Here is a 22,746-nt window from a genome sequence, read left to right as displayed (position 1 = left end):
CTCAAGTATTTCGCTAAGAGAACTGTAAAATAATCGTTGATGAATACCACTCTCATACTTACTCATCGAGTTCTATATGTGGTTTGTGCAACACAGACAAGAATGAACTGTTGGTGTCTGTTTTTCAAAAGAGGTTTTATCAGAGAATGTCAACTTCATGTTTTTGATAAGATTCTGTTTCATACAATATGTACTTATTAAAAGTAAAAGCGAGGAAAATGCGCCGTGACCTCTCACATTTTAAGATTGTGACATGAAAATAACTGAAGATTCTATTCTAACAAATCGAAATCACCATAAGTCAAAGATGTGGGTTTCATACAACCAGTAGTTATTGATCTATGTTTTGGATACTGATATCTAAAAATAAAACAAACAAACCCTGAATCAACTTGATCACATCAGGAAAAAAAAAACATATGCGTATATAGATTTGCTATCAGATTTTTCGAAAAACATCGCATAGGCTGAAAATTACGCGTTGCATGTAGATTATTTTTATATAATAATGTATATGGTATTTATGAATTTCCACAGAAACAAAATGGGAGTCATGTCTAGACAAGGATTTTTGGTCTAATTCATATCCACTCTGCTCTTGATGTTTATCATTAAATAAATTTCTGGTAACGTTCTTGCTTTATTGAATGTCATTCCTGGAGAGATGTCGCTACCATCCCTAAGCCTACACTATACTTACCTTTCTTCTATTATCCACAAAACTTTTTTGATGACCAAAAAACTTGGGCTACCATACTTTCTACCTATTTACACAAACAAGATTGTCCACTCATTCGGCAAAATAATACTGTGAACATTTTTTTTCACTACTATTATTTTTTATAGAATTCTATTACGTGTGTTTCATGATTCAATCCTTCGATCCAAAAAACCAGCCATGGCCAATAAGGAGTATTTATGTCAGGTTAGCTTTAGGGCTAGCCTACTAGCTGCTACTGTAAAGACGCTTTGTAACTATTTAGTGTACCGAGCTATGACGCCATTAATAAGGAATATAAGATACAAAAATAGAGTAATGTGCCTTTCCATACCTGAAATAAATAACGCCACTAAACGGATGGGGTTCACTCGGGCTTTATCCCTTCCCCCGCAAAATTGTGCCATGAATTTCTTTGTTATAAATTTTATCATCTTAACCAGCCTATCTCTTCACAAAAACCGTTTTCTGTTTACAGCACCATACTATAGCTGTATTGAACAAATAAAGAGCGTGGGCGAATTAAATTTGTGAAAGCAATACACGTTTGAATATAAAATACACACAGAATATAGTACATTATGGTCTAAAATACTAAACTTCTGTCTTTACGTTACATTTAAGTTTCTGTTTTGTTTATCCTCTATATTGGATCAGTATATACACGATTACGCTGTTAAACAATTTTCAAAGTTTCAAATGATGAGGCAAAACGTAAGATGTTACGTATAGAAGACAGTGTATGTCCTAAACTATTTGTTACGTAGAATAAAAAATGACTAGCATGGGCTGTTTTTCTGCCTTAGTTTATACTATCAGCAGAAAACGTACAAAACTTTATCATCACATCTATTTTAAAAGTGGCTGAATCAAGTTTCATTTAGGGACATTGACACGATCAACAACCCCCCCTCACATTCCCCATCTACAAAAAGGACTATATGTTGATATATGTATAACAAAGGAAAAATGCGCATTTTCAACTTGGAAATCAACATTAGTTTGTTTTATTTCTTAAAATATTGTAGCACGAGATCATAGTTTTGGAAGCTTGCCAGATTTGTCATGATGCTCGAATTCCTTATACATAAATTGATCAGAATTATCTACGATACTCGGGAAAATCACAGACATGCCCTGTGGGACGTTCTGTAAATGTTTTGTCGTTATCAACCACATGTGATTAAGTATGGCGTCAATTTCATGTCTTCTTATCTTTATTATTATTATGATTTTTTGCTTCTAGAGATATATATCTGTTAAATTTGTGCGTCTAAAAGATGGGTAATTGTTAGTAAGTTATTCTTTTCAATTCACAAGGTATTTAAAACCACATACTGTACATTTTTATCGTTTGATATTAAACTGTCTTTTCAAACTGATATTACTCATTTAAAAACAGTAAAAAAATCATTTGCTTATAACAGCAGGTTTAAAGAGACTGACAAGTAGATAGATAGAATTGACAACTGTCTATGGTACATTACTATACAGTAATATACTAAAATTAACGTCAAACAACTTTATCCATAACAACATACGTTCTCTAAGTGCACAGCACAGAATTATTAAAATTCTATCGAGGAAGTTATCACGTCCTCAAGTGTGTCGTAACAAAAATACACTTGTGTTTATGAAAAAGTTACTAAAGCTATTTGGCACTATCCCTAGTTTTGGACTTTTGACCAAAGCGAAGGCAACCAGTAAATATCACTCTTCCATATATCATTGATGTGAAAGGATTGACTGTTGCTCTTATAACATACCTACAGCTTAAATTGCGGCGAACATTTACAATTTCGCACAGGATTCGAACTCCAGTGATCTTCTATATGTATATGTCAAAAATAGAAATATAAAAATTAAAATACTACATGCTTTACTGTAAACATAAAGCATCTGTTGTTGTCACACTAGGAATCATGGCAGGAATCGAAATACTATTTCCATGTGAAGGTGGAGTTTATTTCTCTGCTGTGAAAAAAGTTTCAGGTTTAATAATCTTAATCAAAGATTCTGTATCTTTGAAAAATATATGAAACATCACTTGAAAAGAGAAGTTTTAAAAATACATTAAACACTTTTCTGTAAAACGTAAACGTGTATATTAAATAAACGATGGACAGCAGATGAATTACATGAATGATGGGTGAAGGGTGTTTAACATTGATTAGTGGATCTTTTCTGGATGAAATACCACAGTGGTGGATGAAAGGAGTACAACATTGATTAGTGGATCTTTTCTAGATGAAATACTTCAATGGTGGATGAAAGGAGTACAACATTAATTAGTGGATCTTTTCTAGATGAAATACCTCAATGATGGATGAAAGGAGTACAACATTGATTAGTGGATCTTTTCTAGATGAAATACCACAATGGTGGATGAAAGGAGTACAACATTGATTAGTGGATCTTTTCTAGATGAAATACCACAATGGTGGATGAAAGGAGTACAACATTGATTAGTGGATCTTTTCTAGATGAAATACCTCAGTGATGGATGAAAGGAGTACAACATTGATTAGTGGATCTTTTCCAGACGAGTCTTGAAAGTAGTGGGTCAATGAATAACATATAGTGTTTATAACCCAGACGACTAACTAGGTGTTATATAACCGGTGGATAAAACTGACAAGTGTATTTTCTCTATAACCATTTACTTTTATTTTATCGCCTAAGTCGCTTACCCAGAAACAAAGAAAAAGTCGCCTGAATTTTGAATTTTGAGTGTAAATTAATAGTGTAATGGGAAATAACATCGTTTATTTATTTTTTCATTAAATAATAATATTAACGTGGTCGCAAAAACTCTGACGCAACCAGATTTCTTGGGATTCTGAAACAAAACACGAAACCAGATATTATTATTTCCATGAAATTAAAGGAAAGTGGGGCTGTAATTGAGGTGTATATATAATGGAAATAAATGGGCAAAATTGGACAAAATGATGTTCGTTATTCTATTCGAATAGAAACCTCCATTAACATTCACGTGTTTTTCTCAATGATATGATTAGTTTACTCCAGTTCAAGCTACTTTACGGGTATCATTCAATTAGCAGTTGCAGTAGTGCATTCCTGAGGCCTCGTGTTTGCTCAAGACAGCTGATGAAAATGTGTTCCCAATCGCAGCACTTTCTAACACTCGCATAAATAATTTCGAACTGACTAAACATGTTAGTAACTAAAAATTATTACAAAATAAGGTACTGTGGAATTTTAGTAATATATATATATATATATGTTCAGAAAAAGCAATATCAGAGCACTTTAATACTAATACTGCAGCAAAAGATATTCTTACTACAAGTGTAGCACTTATAATAACAAACTATTTGTTTGTTCTATTTAGCGCAAAGGTACTCAAGAGCTATCTGCCACTAATTTTGAAGTGATAGAAAAGAATGTTTGTTTGTTTTTGAATTTCATACAAACCTACACGAGAGCTACCTGCGCTAGCCGTCCTTAATTTAGCAGTGTAAGACTGAAGAGAAAGCAGCTCTTCATCACCACACACCGCCAACTCTTGGGCTACTACTCTTTTACCAATGAATAATGAGACTGACAGATACATTATAATGCCCCCAGAGCTGTAAGGGCAAGCATGTTTGGTGTGACGGGGATTCGAACCCACGACCCTCAGATTATTAGTCAAGTGACCTAACCACCTGGCCATGCCAGGTCAGACTAGAGGGATATTATCCACGCCAACTTTACCATTGAATAGTAGAATTGAAAGAATAATAATAATGCCCCTAAGACAGAACATATTCGGTGACGCAGTTCGAACCTGCAATCCGCAAATTGCGAGTCAAGTGCGCTAACCACAACAATAATAACAACTACGACGCTGAACAGTTTTAGAATTAGACTTCTGTTGATGTTATGGAGCAAAAGGATACCGTGTTATTTTGTTCGACTTTCCGATGGCTCAGTCGCGAACTCGAGACCTAAAACTACCGAAATTCAGGGTTTGATTCCTGGCAGCGACCACGTCGTAAATAACTTATTGTGCAGCTTTGAGCTAAAACAAATATACAAAGTTATTTTGTTCTGGTTTAACAAATAAAAACCCTGTAGTTACTTGTGATATTAATTTGCGTTTGAGTTATAGTCGCGAAAAAAATGAGATTGTAACGCTGTTATTTAAACCCATATTATAGGTAAAAAGCTATTACATAATCATTTCAAGAGCATGAAAATAGCACAGTATTCTGTTTGGGCAAAACCAGGTTAATAAAATTACTTGGTGTTAGCTCCACTTGAAATCTTAATGGGCGTTACACTGCTTCTTTCGACACCATTTCAAGACACCCGCCAGTGACTAAGGAAAATGTCCAAGCGTCAGAATGCAATATTGGAGATGCTAGGTTACGCAATCTAATCGATTTCATCCTACTCACCCATTCTCAGCAAGCGCTAACAACACACCAGCAATACGGTATATACGTGTAATATTGTCGCAGTCTTACGAAACACCAGGCGAATGTTTAAAGGTCAAATGATTGGCGAATAATAATCCATCTTGATCAATCGACAACAGCCATATAAAATAATAATATTAGTGTTGCACAATGGAAACTTCGTGTTTAAAAAACCTATGTGGTAATAAGTTCATTGATTTATTATTTGTAATGTGAGTGTTCTATAGAGCTTATTACGCAATCTATTGTAAATAATCCAATTTTTTTCAGATCTTACAAAGACATCTTTGAGGCTCCCTCCCTCGGGAAAAAAAAAAGTGATAATTTATGCATTGTTTTCATCGAAATAAATGTTAATTATTATGTTACTGTTACAATAATATTTTTCATTCTTTCGTAAACCACTTTTAAACCTGTATATGTTATGGTTATGATTTACGTATGTAAACACTTACATTTCTCACATTTTCCGCCAGAAATCTATCATTGTATTCCGAAGACTTATCACGACGACTTCACTAACATAGAATGGTACAAAAAATCTCTACCAGAGAACTGAACTGTTTGTTTGTTTTATAACAAAGCCACATTGGGCTACTTGTTGTGTCTATCATGGAGAATGAAAAACCCCAAATTTTAGTGTTGTAAGTCCATAAACGTACCGCTTGCCCACTTGGAGGCACCAGAAGAAAGAGATAATTTGATTTTTACAGATTTATTTCAACCGAGAGAGGTGCCTAGTTTTTCTTTACATTGGTTTGGTTGTATCACGTTTTGTCGCTAACACATAAATAGATAACAATGTTATTCCAGTAAATGGATAGTCATTGTAATGACTGGCATTACGTCAGAGGTCATCATTTCACCTTAATTTTACCCCGAGATCAGAAAGGATGACGGTATCACATAATCCATTCCCGGCTCCACCATCAGATCGCTTTCAACAAGGTCAAATCCACTCTCATCTACCGACGTCAAGCAAAACAAAGCCTCGTAGTATCTCCATCAATAGGTTAGAGTCGATTCGATCCTTTCTAAATGAAGAAGTCTTAGCTATTGGTCTGGTTCTGTTACAAAATAATACCTTTTCATTGGAAAATACTTCCTGTCTAATGAGTTTTAATGAAAACTACGCCTAACCAATCAGCTTGCTAATTATTTGAACGACAGATCGAAATTATCATTGGCAAGAATAGCTGGTTTATATTGTGATATACTACAAAGAAGCTCATGAACGCCATTTTGATGTGTATTCTTAATCCTCAAATTATGGGTGGGGTCTAAATCAGTACTTTAAACAAACTTGTCCTATACTATTTATGAACAAAATTACTGGTTTATCACAGGGTCCCTAAACCACTAATGTTGCAAGTAATTACACTAGTTATTGCTGGGATTCCCTCTATATTTTCCACACAATTTTAAAGCTGTTTGATCCAAACTTTACATTTAGTTGCGTGACAGGCAAAAACGTAAAATTACTTATTGTGACGCAATATGTATTATACAGCGACCGGTAAAAACAGGTTCAAACGTGCACGTATATTGTTTTCTTTTTTTGTTTTCAAATTTTAAGGCTTCTAGATTTATGTCAAATACCTTATTTTGTCTGTATGTAAATATTTTAAAAACTAAAAGAAAAGCTTATTTATATAATACCAATAAACATCAGTTAAGGCTCTCTAGTGACACAGCGGTACGTTTGCATACTTAGAACGTTAGAAACCAGGTTTCTATTCCGTGGTGGGCAGACCATAAACAGCCCATTGTGTAGCTTTGTGATTAACTTCAAATCTGACGTGCATTGTTTTGTTTGTTTGTTTTATAGCCTTTTCAGATACATTTTTAAAGTCGGAGAGAAGAATTTGAAGTGTGTTATATTTGGTAAAATATTATCTTAACGGGTAAAATTTCAATAAAGAAGAAAAAGAAGAGAAACTGACTTTGGTAGAGAAATGTGTTTCACATAACTGTAGTTGTCTGAAGGCCTGCGATCATCATAATCCGGTACTGGAATCAAGATGAAAGTAGAACAGGATAATGATATCTTATTTTGATGTAAACAAACACAAAAATTGCGAAAGTTTCGTACGTTACTCATAATATGGTTAGACGCGTCTAAACGAAACGATCAACGCGAAATAGAGAATGTTTGTTCAGTTACTCGAATAAACTGCTTGTTCCAAAGAACTTTCAACGGGAAAGAATATTTCATTTCGTAACTTTAACAATGCAATAGACATATTTCTGAACACGTTTGCCTGAGATTAACTGATATTGTATATATATGTGATATAGTGATGTATATGAATGAAACATTTATATGAACTGGTAACCATTTTTGCTATCATTTTACTTAATTTGCATGATAGCAGATTCCATTCCGGTACCTGTGAAGCATGGCCTCAGATTTTTGTTCTGCTATTTGTGTTATACGCCGTTTCGTTTCGTGTTTTGATTCATAAACAAATAACAAACCATACTTGACGATTTCTAATGGTGAAGCAATTAAGTGAAATCTGAGTTAGGTGACAAACAAACTTGTATGTACAAACGATATATTTATATGTAACCATAAATTAATTTTAGATGAGAAATATATCAACATTTCTTGTCATGGAAAATATTTTTTCGTCAGAAACGACAAATTGTTTTATCACGGAGAGAACAAAGTACAGTTAAAGACGACAGTTTGTTTACGTTAATCTGAGTTTATAGTTGTGTTGCTTGATGTAGTGGCATACGAGATCAAAGCGGGATCATCTCACATAGTTTTATCACCCACACTCGCAACGTTTATTTTACAGATGAAAATATTTTATGCGGTGAGAAATCAAAATGGCCATCTGAAAACGAAACCAAACACGTTTCCTTCGAGATCACTTTTCAAAACTAACGATTTTCATTCGTGATCATATATTTGCATGAAAACAATTGCAAGGAAATCAGATTGCTCTGTTATTCGATGAGACATACGTTGACTTTAGTCCAGTGAATTTTACTAATGGACAACGCAGCTCGTTTCCAGATAAACTGGAACGCCATCCACAGTGTAAAGTGAGCTTTTTCTTGCACAAGTTTGAAAGGTCTGGTTCCTACTCGGGTTAGAATTTCATTTCATCACCAAGCACTTGTTACACGTTCGAGATATGTAGACAAATATTGTATTATTCAAGGCACACAATTATCTATCTATTTATTTTGGTTTTATTCGATATTGAATAAGATACTACCATAAATGCTTGAAAATTACAAAGATGATTACAATAATCAAGTTTTCTGTTTGAATGTATTCGGGTCGTTTTTAATGTGGACAGCTCACGTTACACGTGCTAATTATCTATTCATATTTCATAGTTAATTCAAAACATTTTTTTTATGTTCACTTGTTGTAAAAAAGTAACCAAATTATCGAAATAAAAAATCCGTTAAAATAAATACAATTTTCAATCGTAGTTTTAACATTGTACCAGCAGGAGACGTAAAGTTTTACACCCACATTAATGAGGACCTGATAATGAGAAAAGTTGATATCTCTTTTTTTATATATATATATTTATTTCATGCTAGAAACTGTTACAGCACAAGCACATCCGATGGCTCAGCTGCCAAGGCCCCATCCTGTAGTAAGTATACGAACTTACAACACTAAAAACAGGATTCGATTCTCCGTGCTAAATACAACAGATAACCCAATGCGGCTTTACTCTAAAACAAACAACCAGGCGGTATTGTTTCTTTGTTTTTGAATTTCGCGCAAAGCTACACGAGAGCTATCTGCGCTAGCCGTCCCTAATTTAGCAGCTTAAGACTAAAGGGAAGGCAGCTAGTCATCACCACCTACCGCCTACTCTTAAGCTACTCTTTAACCAACAAATAGTGGGATTGATCGTAGAATTATAACGCCTCCACGGCTGAAAGGGTGAGCATGTTTGATGTGACAGGGATTCGAACCCGCGATCCTGAGATTATTAGTTGAACTCCTTAACCCATCTGGCCATGCCGGGCCCAGTGGTGTCAGAGCTTATAACAATTCCTGCGGTGGACACAGCACAGACAGCTTACAGTGGTAACTTTAAGCTTAGTGACAAACAAATACAATTTTGCATAGAAAGCTTAAACGTATATTTTGTTTTTACGTAAGCATACACTTCTATGTGATTATTTGTGACGAAAATTAGCAACGAGTACTCAGTTATAAGCTTAATAGTTAGATGGTTTTTCTATCCTGCCTGCAAGAATGTGTTACCATTTTAAAATTCAGAATCCTAATCGACGATAGTAAAGTTTTCAGTGTGGGATTTCCAAAGGATCATTTAGTAAACAAACTTTTGGTTACTATGCTGCAAGGTTTATTTGCCTAAAAGCAAGTGAGGCGACGCAATAGCGTCGCCATAGTAACAACCGGGTATTGCAACAACCGCGTCACGGAATTTCCCGCGTGTTTTGCTATAGATTACAGACGTATGTTCTGTTGCTTGGTTCATAGAAAATTTGCACATGTCGTCACGAAAAGGTCATGGCCAAACTGTACAAACCATTATCTCAACAATATACAGGTTTAATCTATCTGGATTGTTTGTTTTAAATTTTGCGCAAAGGCTTGGAAACTTAATTCTAAGTACCCAATGCAAAAAGCTTTACAGATAATACTTCTACCTATAGAAACAAATTTCCTTATTACACAAGTCTTCATTCATTCAGACAAGTTTTAATATGAAGTAAATAAATATTTTCCACTGTTACGATGAAGTGGTAATTTTTTTTTAAAGTATGCTCTTAAGAACTGTTGTCTTAAGTGTGCAGGTACATCTTTCAAAATTCATAAAAGTTGTCTATCCTTTCCTTCTATTCTAAATCGTGGCAGAAATTTAGGTTTAAGATCTTTCAAGCCTCAAAGAGAATTTGGGGTCTTAAAGACCACCGGGATGGTCAGAAACATTTTGATGTTTACCAGTAACTAAAATTCACTCATATCCAGTGACGTAGGAACATCTTTTCACCAGGGGGTGGGGTGTTTTAATAAATATGAAATTGTCAGATATCACTTACAAACGCAGGTGCCGAACTGGGGAGACGGAACGTTTGGGACAGGTCCTATGCACTTTTAGATAGTATACATACCGTATATATATGTGTATATATATATGTTCCCCACTTTAAACATCTCTTAACACATACCAAACGATAGCATTATATGTTTATTAACAACAATCACACATAACTTTCAGTATTACCGAATAATGCGAAATGCCCCTCTCTAATGATCATTGTTAAGCGCTTTTCTGTTTTAATAATTAATGACTTCATTATTTTTCTTAGATGGTAACATCCCCATACACCTGAGATTGGCACTTATATTTATAAATGAAAAGTATTGAGCAACTGGTAATATTATGTACACATTATATCCTTTTTATATTTGGACGAATAAGAATTTAGAATATTTAAAAAGGAAAAATTTGGTTATTTTGGTTCCCATGGAAATTCCTCTGGTGAACACTCCTGCTCCCCTATGTTCCTTTTACACGAATGTAAGAGGAAGCCATTTTTATCCCGAATCATGCGCCACTTCCCCTATCAAGATGTTAGTGGACAGTTTCGTGTCCATAAGGTCATAGTAATCAGTCACCATCCAAAGAAATAATTAATTAAATATACAAGTTCGATCTCAAAGAATTATATACATATGAATTCGGTGCAAATCCAAGTAAACTGTTAATATATAAGCGTTAGATCTGACATATGAAATAAACATTTACCAATTAAGATTTTACATTTAATTTGGAGTAAACATTGCACGGTAATTATAGAATAAGAACAACAAACCCATAAGGTACCGAAGAAGCGTCGCAAGGCATTGGGTACATGAGTTATGTGCCCTGATTCTATTTGACAACTCCCCAAATCCCCATTAATGTCTTGAAAATTCAAAATAGAAAACCATGGTCATACTGAAACGCCAAATAATTCCTGCGCCAATGGACTCGATCCCCGAATCTTTCAAGCACTTGCTTTTATTTCTCCTCATATGCACAAAAATCATTGCACAGCTGATTATGAATACTTAGTAAAAATAACATTTTTCTTTTGGATCACATAAAAATGTTTTAGCTTAATTAATAACCATTTTATAGGTTTTCTGTTTCAACGAAATAAGTTTAGAGTGTAAAAAACAGTTTGCTGGCTCAATCAACACTTTTAATCTAAACGTGTTGCTAACATTTGTCCAATGAATGTGTTACGATTTATTAAAAAAAACAGACGTCGAAATGTATGATTCAATTTATAGAAAATAAAAAAATAAAGGTCAACAGACCAACCGTCAAAAATTCGAAGACGAACTTTTCAATCAGTAACATTTAAAAACATTTAACGTAGTTTTTCAAAATGATTACCACATACTTTAGGATGTTTTTCGGAAACTTTAATTTTGAATAAACAATTTAAGAGAAACTTTTATTATTTGTGCAGTGCACAAGTAACAAAAACAAGAAAACCCAGACTGTTGGACGTAGATTTTACTAGACTTACGGAAGACTGGAGCCGATCGATTTACTACGGACTGCTTGTGTGTGTGGTAGTCATGACAACCGACATTACCTGGAAACCGTTCCCGCCAAAAAGCAATAAACAGCGTCGTGGTCCATCTTTTAACATAATATTCTATACGTGTGTATAAATTTGTTAATGATTTTAACGTTTCTACGAAGGGAAACTTTCTCACACAATGGAAAGCCTCACAATATTAGACTATTCCTACCATTTTTGTAATAATATTAAGTTTTAATAACATAATGTTCTTTAACATACTGTATCTTCGAAGATGGGATTCATTTGTTTGTTGGTTTTTAAAATGAAAGACAACAAATTATGAACATACAAAAATGAGAGTTAAGAGTATTTATGAAAACCACACATTTTTGTATTTATTCATATTTATGGGCTATGTGTGTTTGTGTTGCATTCCTGTGTTACGCAGCATATAATATGTGAAATATATTTTAACCTGTAAGTTAAATACAATTTTTTAACTATTTGTAACAAAACAAAAAGTGAAAAAGATAAAACTGATATCAGGAAATACATCAACATTTCACATCATGAAGCTATTATCGTAACTATTTCGAATGTACTTCACGCTAGTGACCAAACCAAACGTTACGTAATGGCGCCACTTGATGTTTCGTCACACAGATATAGTATTAGTGTTGCGTCACATTACAGTGAGGTTTGCGGATTTTTGTAACTTTCCGTCAGAAAAAGTTTAAGAACGTTAAATGGTGAGGTAATTTTTAACGTTTGTATGTGTGGTGTTTTACCACTGTTATCAAAAAAAAAAAAAAAAAATTCACATAGTTTGTCTTCGTTATATTTTATAGAGGGTGTTCAAGGATTATGTTAAGATATTTATGTATCTATGTTTCAAAAGAAAAAAGTATATTAATTGTTTTAAGTTAGCACAAAACGACGCAAAGGGCTATCGATAAGCCAGTACCAAGACAGCCCGTGCAAAGAAGACACTGCCAAAATTTTGAGTTTACTCTTGTTTGACCAAATAGAGGAATCTGACTGTCATTCTTACGATATGTAGAACCAGTTCTTGTGGCAATAAACTACAGACAGTAGTGAGCACTCTAATTCACGGTCCGAGCACACTAACACCTTAGCCACACCCACACACCTTGCGCTTTTAAAGAAAGCAGCTTCAAATCTTGTTTGTTCATAGCTAGATTTACAGTTCATGCAATGGTGGAAATATGGAACTTAACAATAATTTACACTCTTAGAAATAAATTAAAAACCGACAAATCATATATTATCCAGATACACTGTATTTTGATCATACATGTTTGCATGTATTTTTGTTTGCATAATTAGAAAAACACAACAAAGAAACCAAGTGATGTTGTCCAAATTTACCCTGCAAACACAGTATCTGTAAGCTATCTTACATTTTGAAACATAAAGTTTTCATACCAAATTCAGTAGTGTTCTAGGCCCTGCATGGCCAGGTGATGTAAGGCGTTAGACTCGTAATCTGTTCGAATCACCGTCGCACCAAACATGCTCGCCCTTTCAGCCGTGGGGTCGTTATAATGTGACGATCAATCCCACTGTTCGTTGGTAAAAGAGTAGCCCAAGAGTTCCCTTCAATCTAGTCTTACACTGTTAAGTTAGGGACGGCTAGCGCAGATAGCCCTCGTGGAGCTTTGCGCGAAATTCAAAAGCAAGCAAGCAGTAGTGTTCTAGACACGTGATGTTGATGATTGTGCAGCCAATGAAAATACTAAACAAACCAGTTTAGAGACCATCAACTCGGTTTTCTTGCAGTTTAGAAAATTCAACTCTGTTTAAAACAAAATGATAATCAGAGTTTTTATTATTATGTTAACAAAACTAATTTTGCAAATTGATACCAGTTGCCTCCTCTGATCTTTTGTATGCAAATAAATTGTTTATCAGTCACGTAATCTGAAATTCAACTGACTGGTCATAAGCTCTAGCTTTACATGATGTCACACAGTGTAATCTGAGTTGTCACTTATAATTTGTTTATAGGAAAAACAACAACAAAAACACAACCTCGTGACATCGAACAAATGAAAACTGTCCAGTCACAACAAGCTACTACAAATTGTAACTAATGGAATAGTAAATCACTTTTGAATCGAGGGTGTAGTGGTTCAGAAATCTTGAAAAGGGGGACCTCACCCAAAACAGTGACAGCCAACCTATCTCTGGTTTGTCGAACTAGTAGGGTGCCGAACCCGACAGTCAGATTTTCTGCCGCAGGTGGATGCAGTGTCAGAGTACAAATAGATAGGATCAACCTTCACAAGCACGACCTCTCGCAGTGACACAGAAGGCAACTTCTCTGTTTGCAATGAACACACTCAGTAACCCAATAACATAAATATCAAGATTTTTTTAAACATGTAAATAGGGTTTAACCCTGCAGCCAGATAACAGGCGCATACTTATTTGGAAAATAATGAGATCTGAAAGTGAGTCAAATGCAGTTTTTCATCAGGAATGTAACGTCGTGGTTGGTGATGATGGAATATGATGAAGACGTTGGAAAACATTTCAACATCATATATCTCAGTAAGTAATAACGCCAGTTTCCGCCATACCGGACTTTATTTCCACATTAAGCATACATAAAAAGGGATATTCTTCAGAGAGCACCATATTCCTTCAAGTGACTTTATAGACAAAAGATACTTTGGAAACAGCACTTTCAAGAGATTTTTTTTTTTTTTAGAATTTCGCACAAAGCTACTCGAGGGCTATCTCTGATAGCCGTCCCTAATTTAGCAGTGTAACACTAGAGGGAAGGCAGCTAGTCATCACCACCCACCGCCAACTCTTGGGCTACTCTTTTACCAACGAAGAGTGGGATTGACCGTAACATTATAACGCCCCCACGGCTGAAAGGGCGATCATGTTTGGTGTGAGGGGGATTCGAACTCGCGACCCTCGGATTACGAGTCGCACGCCTTAACACGCTTGGTCATGCCGGGCCCTTTCAAGAGACATCAGGAGATGTCAAAATTTTGTTTGATTTTAAATATTTAGAACCAACACTAACTTGCCTCTACTGATCATTATGGTTATAGTTCATATTAAAATGAAATGTCACGAACTTACAAATTTTAATTTTTCTATACCAATTTTTTATTTACGAATGCAGAGCGGATGACCACTTATTTACATTTCAGATCACATCACTAATCATTACACATGCCTGATTTTTGTAACAATTAGTTTTTGTTGTTTGACGTCAATCGTAAAGCTACACAATAAACTTTCTGTAATCTGTCCGCCACGGGTATCGAAATCAGGTTTCTAGCGTTATAAGTCCGTGGGCATACCGCTGTGCCGTTGGGGGTAACAATGGAGTGAGTGAGATTATTTACATTCCTCTATAGCAAAATATTTTATAAGTTCCAATAATGTTTTATTGGTTTTATGTAGTGTATTCCAATCACAAATGCAAATGCATCTTGCACTTCTAAAAAAATTGTGTTTTAGAAATTATAATTATGAAGCCATAGCCTCACTTTAGAAACATTATCAAATGGTCTTAGAAGGTATATTATTAGTTGTGCAATATGAATTATATGATAAATAATTTTATGATTCAAGGGATATAGCATATTTTGTAATCCATGTTTCTATGCAACGTATTACACTGCACAACAAAGTTTTTGCTTCTTGAACACTGTTGGGTGTTCCTTATAGATTTGTGGCTGCTGATCACGAAAATCACATCCAAATTTGCCCATCACGTACTGTTTCATCGAAATCTTCAGTTTCACCAGGACATTGCCAGAGTGAAAAACGATATTAGGGCATCTGTAATCCGTCAATGCTTGCTGACTACTGTTGGACATTGCAACGTGATGCACCGGACATTGAATACAATCGAAAATCAGGAACAAAACACTTTTAATTATGTTGAACTTAATAGCGTATTAGAAACATGAACGCAATTAAATACGTTATTGCCGGTAAACAGTTAACTGTCTATTTCTCAGAGTTACGACATGATAAAGCAAAACCAAAACTATATTTGTGTATACCCACCAGGTACCTGTCACAATCAGCAAAAACTTTTCAGAAAGCAAAACTTTTCAAAAAAATTGTTGTGCAGTGTTATTAATACCTCATAATGTTTTGCAATTATATAACTTAATGTTGCGTCACAGTATATTGTGTTGTTATTTTGGACATAATTTCTTGTTTTTAATTTGTGTTAATTTTGTGTTGTTTTCATGACTCAACAACCATAGGATTTGTCTGTAACTGATGTAAGAATAGCTTACTCGAAAAAAAATGTATATCAAGTTGAAATAAAGTCTAGGGTGAAGAGGTTAAATATTAGTTAAACAGTGAGATAATGTTAGTAAATCAAGAAAAACAGTTATAGACAAGTAATTAATGAATTAGACTATTCTTCTATAATTCAGTATTTACATGCAGAAGATCGTGTAACTAAATTTAGCAAAGAAACTGAAGTTCAAAGTAGGCGTAGCTAGAGTCATTACTTATATTTGGAGAAGTTTTATTGAGTTATGAAAATTAGAAGAAAAATTACAAAACGAAGTTTTCATTACTTAATAAATTTGTGTCACATTATCAATCTAAGAACAAAAATTATAATCAAAGCCCTGACGAATGACACTGAAAGAAGTTAACTGTTGTGGAAAATATCCTCATAAGATTAGGTAGCGTGGTAGATATCTCTCTAATGGAATTCTAAGAGTTCACAAGCGAGAGCAATGGAGAATATGTTATAATATGTCAAGCATCTCTCATATCTAGTGCTGACCAAGTTTGTTTTTTTTTCTAAAACTAATGCTCATCGGGTCATCTGTGGTACTGAAGACATAGCAGTGATCTGGGTACTAAATGTACCATCAATTTTCATGAACAAGAACCGTTGTCGTGTGAACCAAACTAAGAAGGTACATTTAATTGTTAATATTATTCTGTTTAACTCACGTATTCCAGACTTTTAGAGTAAGAATTAATAACACAAAAAAAACTATTATGTTTATTTTAACAACGATTATGTTATTTGTATTAATTATTTTTCATTCTACCTCATTATCATTCTGACGAACCAGAAAACTAGTTTCCTTGTTCCCGGAGAGGATTAAGCAACCATAGCGTCACCAGGAAAGAACCTCATTAGTAGTTCTAAGAATCCATGTGATACCAAACGAGAATGTCTTATAATATGAGGATTATGATGTTTCATTTCTCGCGATAGAAGGTTTCACTTTTAAATAAACAGTGATTGTGTAAATCCTGTGTTGAGGATACGAACACCTTCGTACATTATATTAAACTAAAGCATGACTTTGTAGATGAGGCTTGACACCAATTACGTCGTAAAAAAATCTATCTTTCTTTTATCTTCTGCAGGACTTTACAAGTCCGTGTCTAGCTTACACTAACAAACCAGTAAATACATTAATTCAAAAAGAGCACACATATATAATAAAACATTTTGAACAAGTGTTAGTAAGAACTTAAAAATGATTTTCGCTCAAAAATACATAAAAGACTATCCGCGCAAAGCAGTCGATAACTTTGAACTGGCAGAACAGTAGAAACGCAGCTAGCTAACAACAGCATCCAACGGAACTCTTGAGTTTATTTCGTGTGATCGAATAGTGAGTGGCATTTGTCCATCGTTCTTATAACTTACCCACATCGTAAAAGTGCGGAGAGCGTTTCTGCAGCAACGAGATTCGAACCACGGATCCTGAGGTTCACTGTCTCGATACGTTAACTGTTTGGAGGATTTTCAGTCACGGCTAAATAAGACAGAATGAGAAATACCCCCTTCCCCTTTTGTAAATGACCATAAATGTTAATTACATACAATATAAAATTAAAAACTGTTGGAAATTAACCATAAATGTTAATTACATGCAACATAAAATTAAAAACTGTTGGAAATGTTCGGCTTCAATCGATTTTTCCAACACAGTAAATTCCAATTTACGTCACAGAAATTATTTATTTTATATTGTGACACCAAATGTAAAGGCTGCGTTTTTTAATGAATATAGTTTATCTTGTTATACTATTTAATTATAATTATCGTATTAAATTGACATGAAAGTTGCTATCGCAAAGTATTTCATTAAATGAAATAAATAAATGACTCGTTAGTCATTAAAATTATTAGCAAGTTACCAAATAAAGTTTAATTTATATAAATAATTTCGTCACTTTACGAATTTCTGCCACTTTCCCTCGTAATTTTTTTCCCTCTCTCCCATAAGATGGCCTTTTAGCTCTAAATGGAGGATGGTACCGCTGTACCATCTTGTGCCCATACATCACGTGCAAACAGGTTTGTTTATAAACACTGGCTGACGTCACATCGAGAAATCTCATCCTAGCAGAAAGATCGGTCATGTTTTCGTACCTTCTTTTGCGTAGTGTATAGCTTGAGCACGTGCATAACGGGGCAAGGGAGGGAGGGGGTAAGGAATATGTACTGGTGAGATATAACGATAGCCTGAAGAATCACATACAAAACGAAACCTACTGCTGCCTAGCAACTGGCGCGTGAATGATCGCGACTGTAACCAGGCCGTGTGCCAGATACCGCATGCTACAGTGAAGAAAAAGAGGTCACATATTCCCGAGAGGGTCGGTTGTTAAGCCTGACAGGACATATTCTCGTAATGTGGGGGTTCAGGTCATGTGGGAAACATTCAAAATCAGATATTACGGGAAGTGACAAGGTCTGCGAAATGGCTAGTCGTGATTTGTGATGGTTGTCTGTTTTGCAATTGACAACACCGCAGTTTTTTTTAAAGATACTATTGTCTTTGTCTCATCTCAAATCGAATGTTCTATCAACTATTCATGTTGTCTAGAACTGCGTACTAAGAGCGTTTAGATATATTTATGTTATCGAGAAAAATCATTCAATTATGGTTTGAGAAAACAAAACAAAAAATATAACCAAGTGTTCCTCTCACCATTGCTTTAAAATGGTAACAAGAGCAACTCCTACAGGTTATGGCCAGGTGGGTTAAGGCGTTCGACTCATAATCCGAGAGTCGTGGGTTCGAATCCCCGTCGCATCAAATATGCTCGCCTTTCAGCCGTGGGGGCATTATAATGGATCGATCAATCCCACTATTCGTTGGTAAAAAGTAGCCCAAGTGTTGGCGGTGGGTGGTGATGACTAGCTGCCTTCCCTCTAGTCTTACACTGCTAAATTAGAGACGGCTAGCGCAGATAGCCCTCGACTAGCTTTGCGTGAAACTAAAACAAAATAAAACAAACCTACGGGTTAACTTCTTACCTTAATCAAACCAATTTATGTGCAGAACAGAGTATTTCAGGAAAAAATAAATAAATAAATCATACGTCCGTAACACCAATTAATTTAAATTCAATTAATGACTCTATTCTTTTTAATTCAGTGCTCTCGCTTAAAATTTTTTTTACTTTTCGAAACTTTGCTAAAAGTCTAAAATAATTTCAAAAATTTCCTTATCATAACGCTTTAGCAGCACGAGGATCTCACAGAGGACCAGACCTCTCGTCCAATAGCTGCCTAGCAAAAATTTCCTTAACTTAGGCGCTGATTCACATCTGTAACAGAATAGCGGGTGTTCAGAAGATGCACCTTCCTCTACAAACTAGTTACACATATAGTTTCCAGAGAAAAAACGACATGCGGTGCAAAAATTATTTAAAACAAATATGAAAATCGACATCCTCGTTGTGTAACACGTTTCAGCAAATTTATAGACTGAAACAGTTAGTAATAATAAATACTTGTTGGAAACAAGGAAATAATAAACAGCTTCAGAAACCTACGTTAAAATCAGCGACACCCTGTAGAACTAGTTTAGAAAGTACGAAATTAGGCTGTGACTTTCATATTATAGAGCATGCGTAACTGCCAAACAGTTATGTAACGAATACTCCAGGAAAGGAAGTTTGATTACTTAGGTATGCTCTCGTGATCTGACCCGCGACTATTAAATGAACAGCCTACATCCTTTATGTTATATATATATATATATATATATATATATACGTTAAAGTTGCATTTTTTTACACATTTGGAACACATTAATTTTCAATCTGTTACCTAATGTAGATAATAATAGGACGCACGTTTACACACATTCTCGACATTGACAGTAATGACGATCTGATTATAACACTTGATGCGTTGTACAACTGCGTTAACATTCGTGATACTTACGTAACGCAATACAATTCAACTGCAGTACTGTACATACGAGCAGCTTAGTTTATCATATAATTACACTGACCAATTAGAAACACACAAGTTAGAGTGTTGTTTAATCACGTGATTGATAAATTTAACTATGCAATAGAAGTGAACGACCAAGAAATATCATGGGATAAGTTATTATTAATCGTACAAGTTTCGTACACTGTATTTACATTACGTGAAAATGTGGTAATAAACTTATGACCTTATTAAACAAATACAACGGGTGTTTTTGCTTTTGTTACGTTACAATATTGGAAAATTTCAAACAAAACATAATGACAAAAACCTGTTTTGCTGTCTAATGTTAACCTAGCTAAAGTGCTCGCAAAAAATAAGGGTGGGGTGAACACATGTCCGCAAAGCTCTAAACTTTGTAATATTGAATAGAAACTTGCGTTAACCATTTGCAGCTTTACAAATATATGATGTTTGTGTTAGCTGAGCCTTTTTAAATGTGAATTGAGGTATTAATTAGCACAAGTAACGTTTTTGTTTTTTCATGAACTCTAGTGTTGCAGTAGGGCCCGGCATGGTAAGGAGGTTAAGGCACTCGACTCGTAACCCGATGGTCACGGGTTCGAATCCCGTCACACCAAATATGTTCACCCTTTAAGCCGTGGGGGCATTATAACGTTACGGTCAGTCCCACTCATCGTTGGTAAAAGAGTAGCCCAAGAGTTGGCGGTGGGTGGTGATGACTAGCTGCCTTCCCTTTAGTCTTACACAGCTAAATTATGGATGGCTAGCGCAGATAGTTCTCGTGTAGCCTTGCGAGAAATTCAAAACAAACCAAACTAGTGTTGCAGAACGTAGATTCAAACTTCCAAGTACCTTACAAATGATAAAATATTTTAAGTTCGTGTAACAATTCTGAATAATTCGTTTTACTGAGATTCCTTCACAGTTACAGATTTCAAACGTCAAATTTTGGAGTGTATTTATTACTTTATGAAAACTTTGTCTCAAATTCTCTCCTTATATTTATAATGTCCACTGTTAAGAACATACGTCAGAGATGTCTGTTTGTCCACAGAGTTTTATCTTAAACAGTGCACTTTGTGTGTGTGTTCTTGTTTTTGAAAATATGTTTGATTCGATTTTTTAAAAAATATTTCTTCAGTTAAATGTTGTTATTTTCGTACTAGATATGAGACATACATTATCACATAATATGAAATCACCAGATCTGTATGTTAGTTGTAACTTTGCAGCTCTAAGCGAATTAAACAGTATGAAATTGTTAGGTAGATTCATATTTGAGTTTATGGTTAGATAAAATTACCAAAAACCAAACATTTATAAAGTTCGCCAAAGCTCACCGATTTCCTTTTATTGGTATGCCGAAAGGAAAATAATAACTGGGCATGCGCAGCATAAACTTTATCTTCTTTTTTTCATGTAATTGATTGCATAGCATGTGCGTCGGAATGTTTTCTTGTTTCTTTAATGTAGGAAATAATTTTGGATTTCGCAGTGAGGGGCTACACATTCCAAGTTAGTAATCTGATGGCACGTTCAGCTTTATTTCACGTGGGTTATTAGCTAAAGTTTTAAAGTAATATTCAACAGAAGAAACAAACGACTAAATATGAAAGTGAGAAAGAACTAAAATACGTTTACAAAAATAAATGAAAGTTTGTACTGACATGACATCGTTGTCACCCCCTCCACCAGTGGCACAGCGGTACGTATGAAGACTTACAATGCTAGAAAGCGGGTTTCGATACCCGTGGTGGGCAGAGCATAGTTAGCCAATTGTGTAGCTTTATGCTTAATTAGAAACAAATAAACAAGCTTGATGGTAAGGGCGCTCGACTCGCGGTTCGACCCTTCGTCACCGAACATGAATGCCCTTTCAGCCGTGGGGTATTGTTATGCACGGTTAATCCCACGTTTTTAAACATGTAGCCCAATAGTTGTCGGGGAGAGTTACTGATTATCCGCCTTGTCTCTGGTCTATCACTACTGAATTAAGGAAAACCCTCGCGTGGCTTTGCGTAAAATTCAAACTAAACCAAACGCGCTTGAAATTTCAACCAATGAACTCATAATCTGAAATTAGGATATAGCAAACTTATTCATAGCAATACACCACATAACTGATATAACTACTAGGGACTTCATTATCTAAATAGATAGAAACCAAATATATTGGTGGAATTAATGTAAAAAAAAATGTCATCTTGTTGCTTCGATGACTAGTAACTAAAGTTAACTTACAATCTATCATACATTATACAGAAAAATCAAGACAGTACAATGTTTCTGATTTGTTGGTTTTTGTCTCTGACGTTATTAAATATAGTTTGAAAGAAAGTGGAAGTTTATACCAGAAACAGGTGTATAATTCACTTTTCTTTTGTAAGCTTTTAGAAGTTAAATACATACTATATTAAATACTGTGTATTTAGTTTTAGTCAAATTCAGTCCTGAGTACTTAATCACAGAAAAAAATGACCGGCATGCCAAGAGTTGTGGACATACGAACAGGAAATGTAAACTTGAAACCTGCGGTGAATGTTTTTATACCACTATTTTAGACGTACGTTTGTTTACACGTACCTGGTCAATTACTCTATGTAACAAAATGTTTACTTTTTCTTGTTCCTGAGCAGAAAGTGTTATTTCCCAATTGCTTATGCCTAAAGTAAATGGAAAAGACCCACTTTTCTCTTCAAACTTTGCTTTTGTGACCTGGGAGCGTATAACGAAAACATGATGGGAGACTATATTTGGGGGCTGATATGTGAAAGTGATTTACATTACAGCTGCAAATCTCGATAAACTATTTACTTCTGAACATTTTT

General features: G+C 34.8%; 1 long non-coding RNA gene across 1 annotated transcript in view; it reads right to left on the bottom strand.

Moving 5' to 3' along the window:
- Positions 1-16,197: 16,197 nt before the first annotated feature.
- Positions 16,198-22,746, bottom strand: part of LOC143226370 (uncharacterized) — a 180,903-nt gene continuing 174,354 nt past the window's right edge. Inside the window, exons 3-4 of the long non-coding RNA XR_013014574.1 lie at positions 18,660-18,948; positions 16,198-17,477 (exon numbers count right to left, since the gene is read on the bottom strand). This is a non-coding gene — a long non-coding RNA (uncharacterized LOC143226370). The remainder of the gene's footprint in view (positions 17,478-18,659; positions 18,949-22,746) is intronic.

The sequence above is a fragment of the Tachypleus tridentatus genome, chromosome 9, assembly GCF_004210375.1.
Source record: "Tachypleus tridentatus isolate NWPU-2018 chromosome 9, ASM421037v1, whole genome shotgun sequence".
Taxonomy (NCBI): Eukaryota; Metazoa; Arthropoda; class Merostomata; order Xiphosura; family Limulidae; genus Tachypleus; species Tachypleus tridentatus.
The sequence above is the reverse complement of the archived record's forward strand: the minus strand, read 5'-3'. Positions and strand labels throughout refer to the sequence as shown.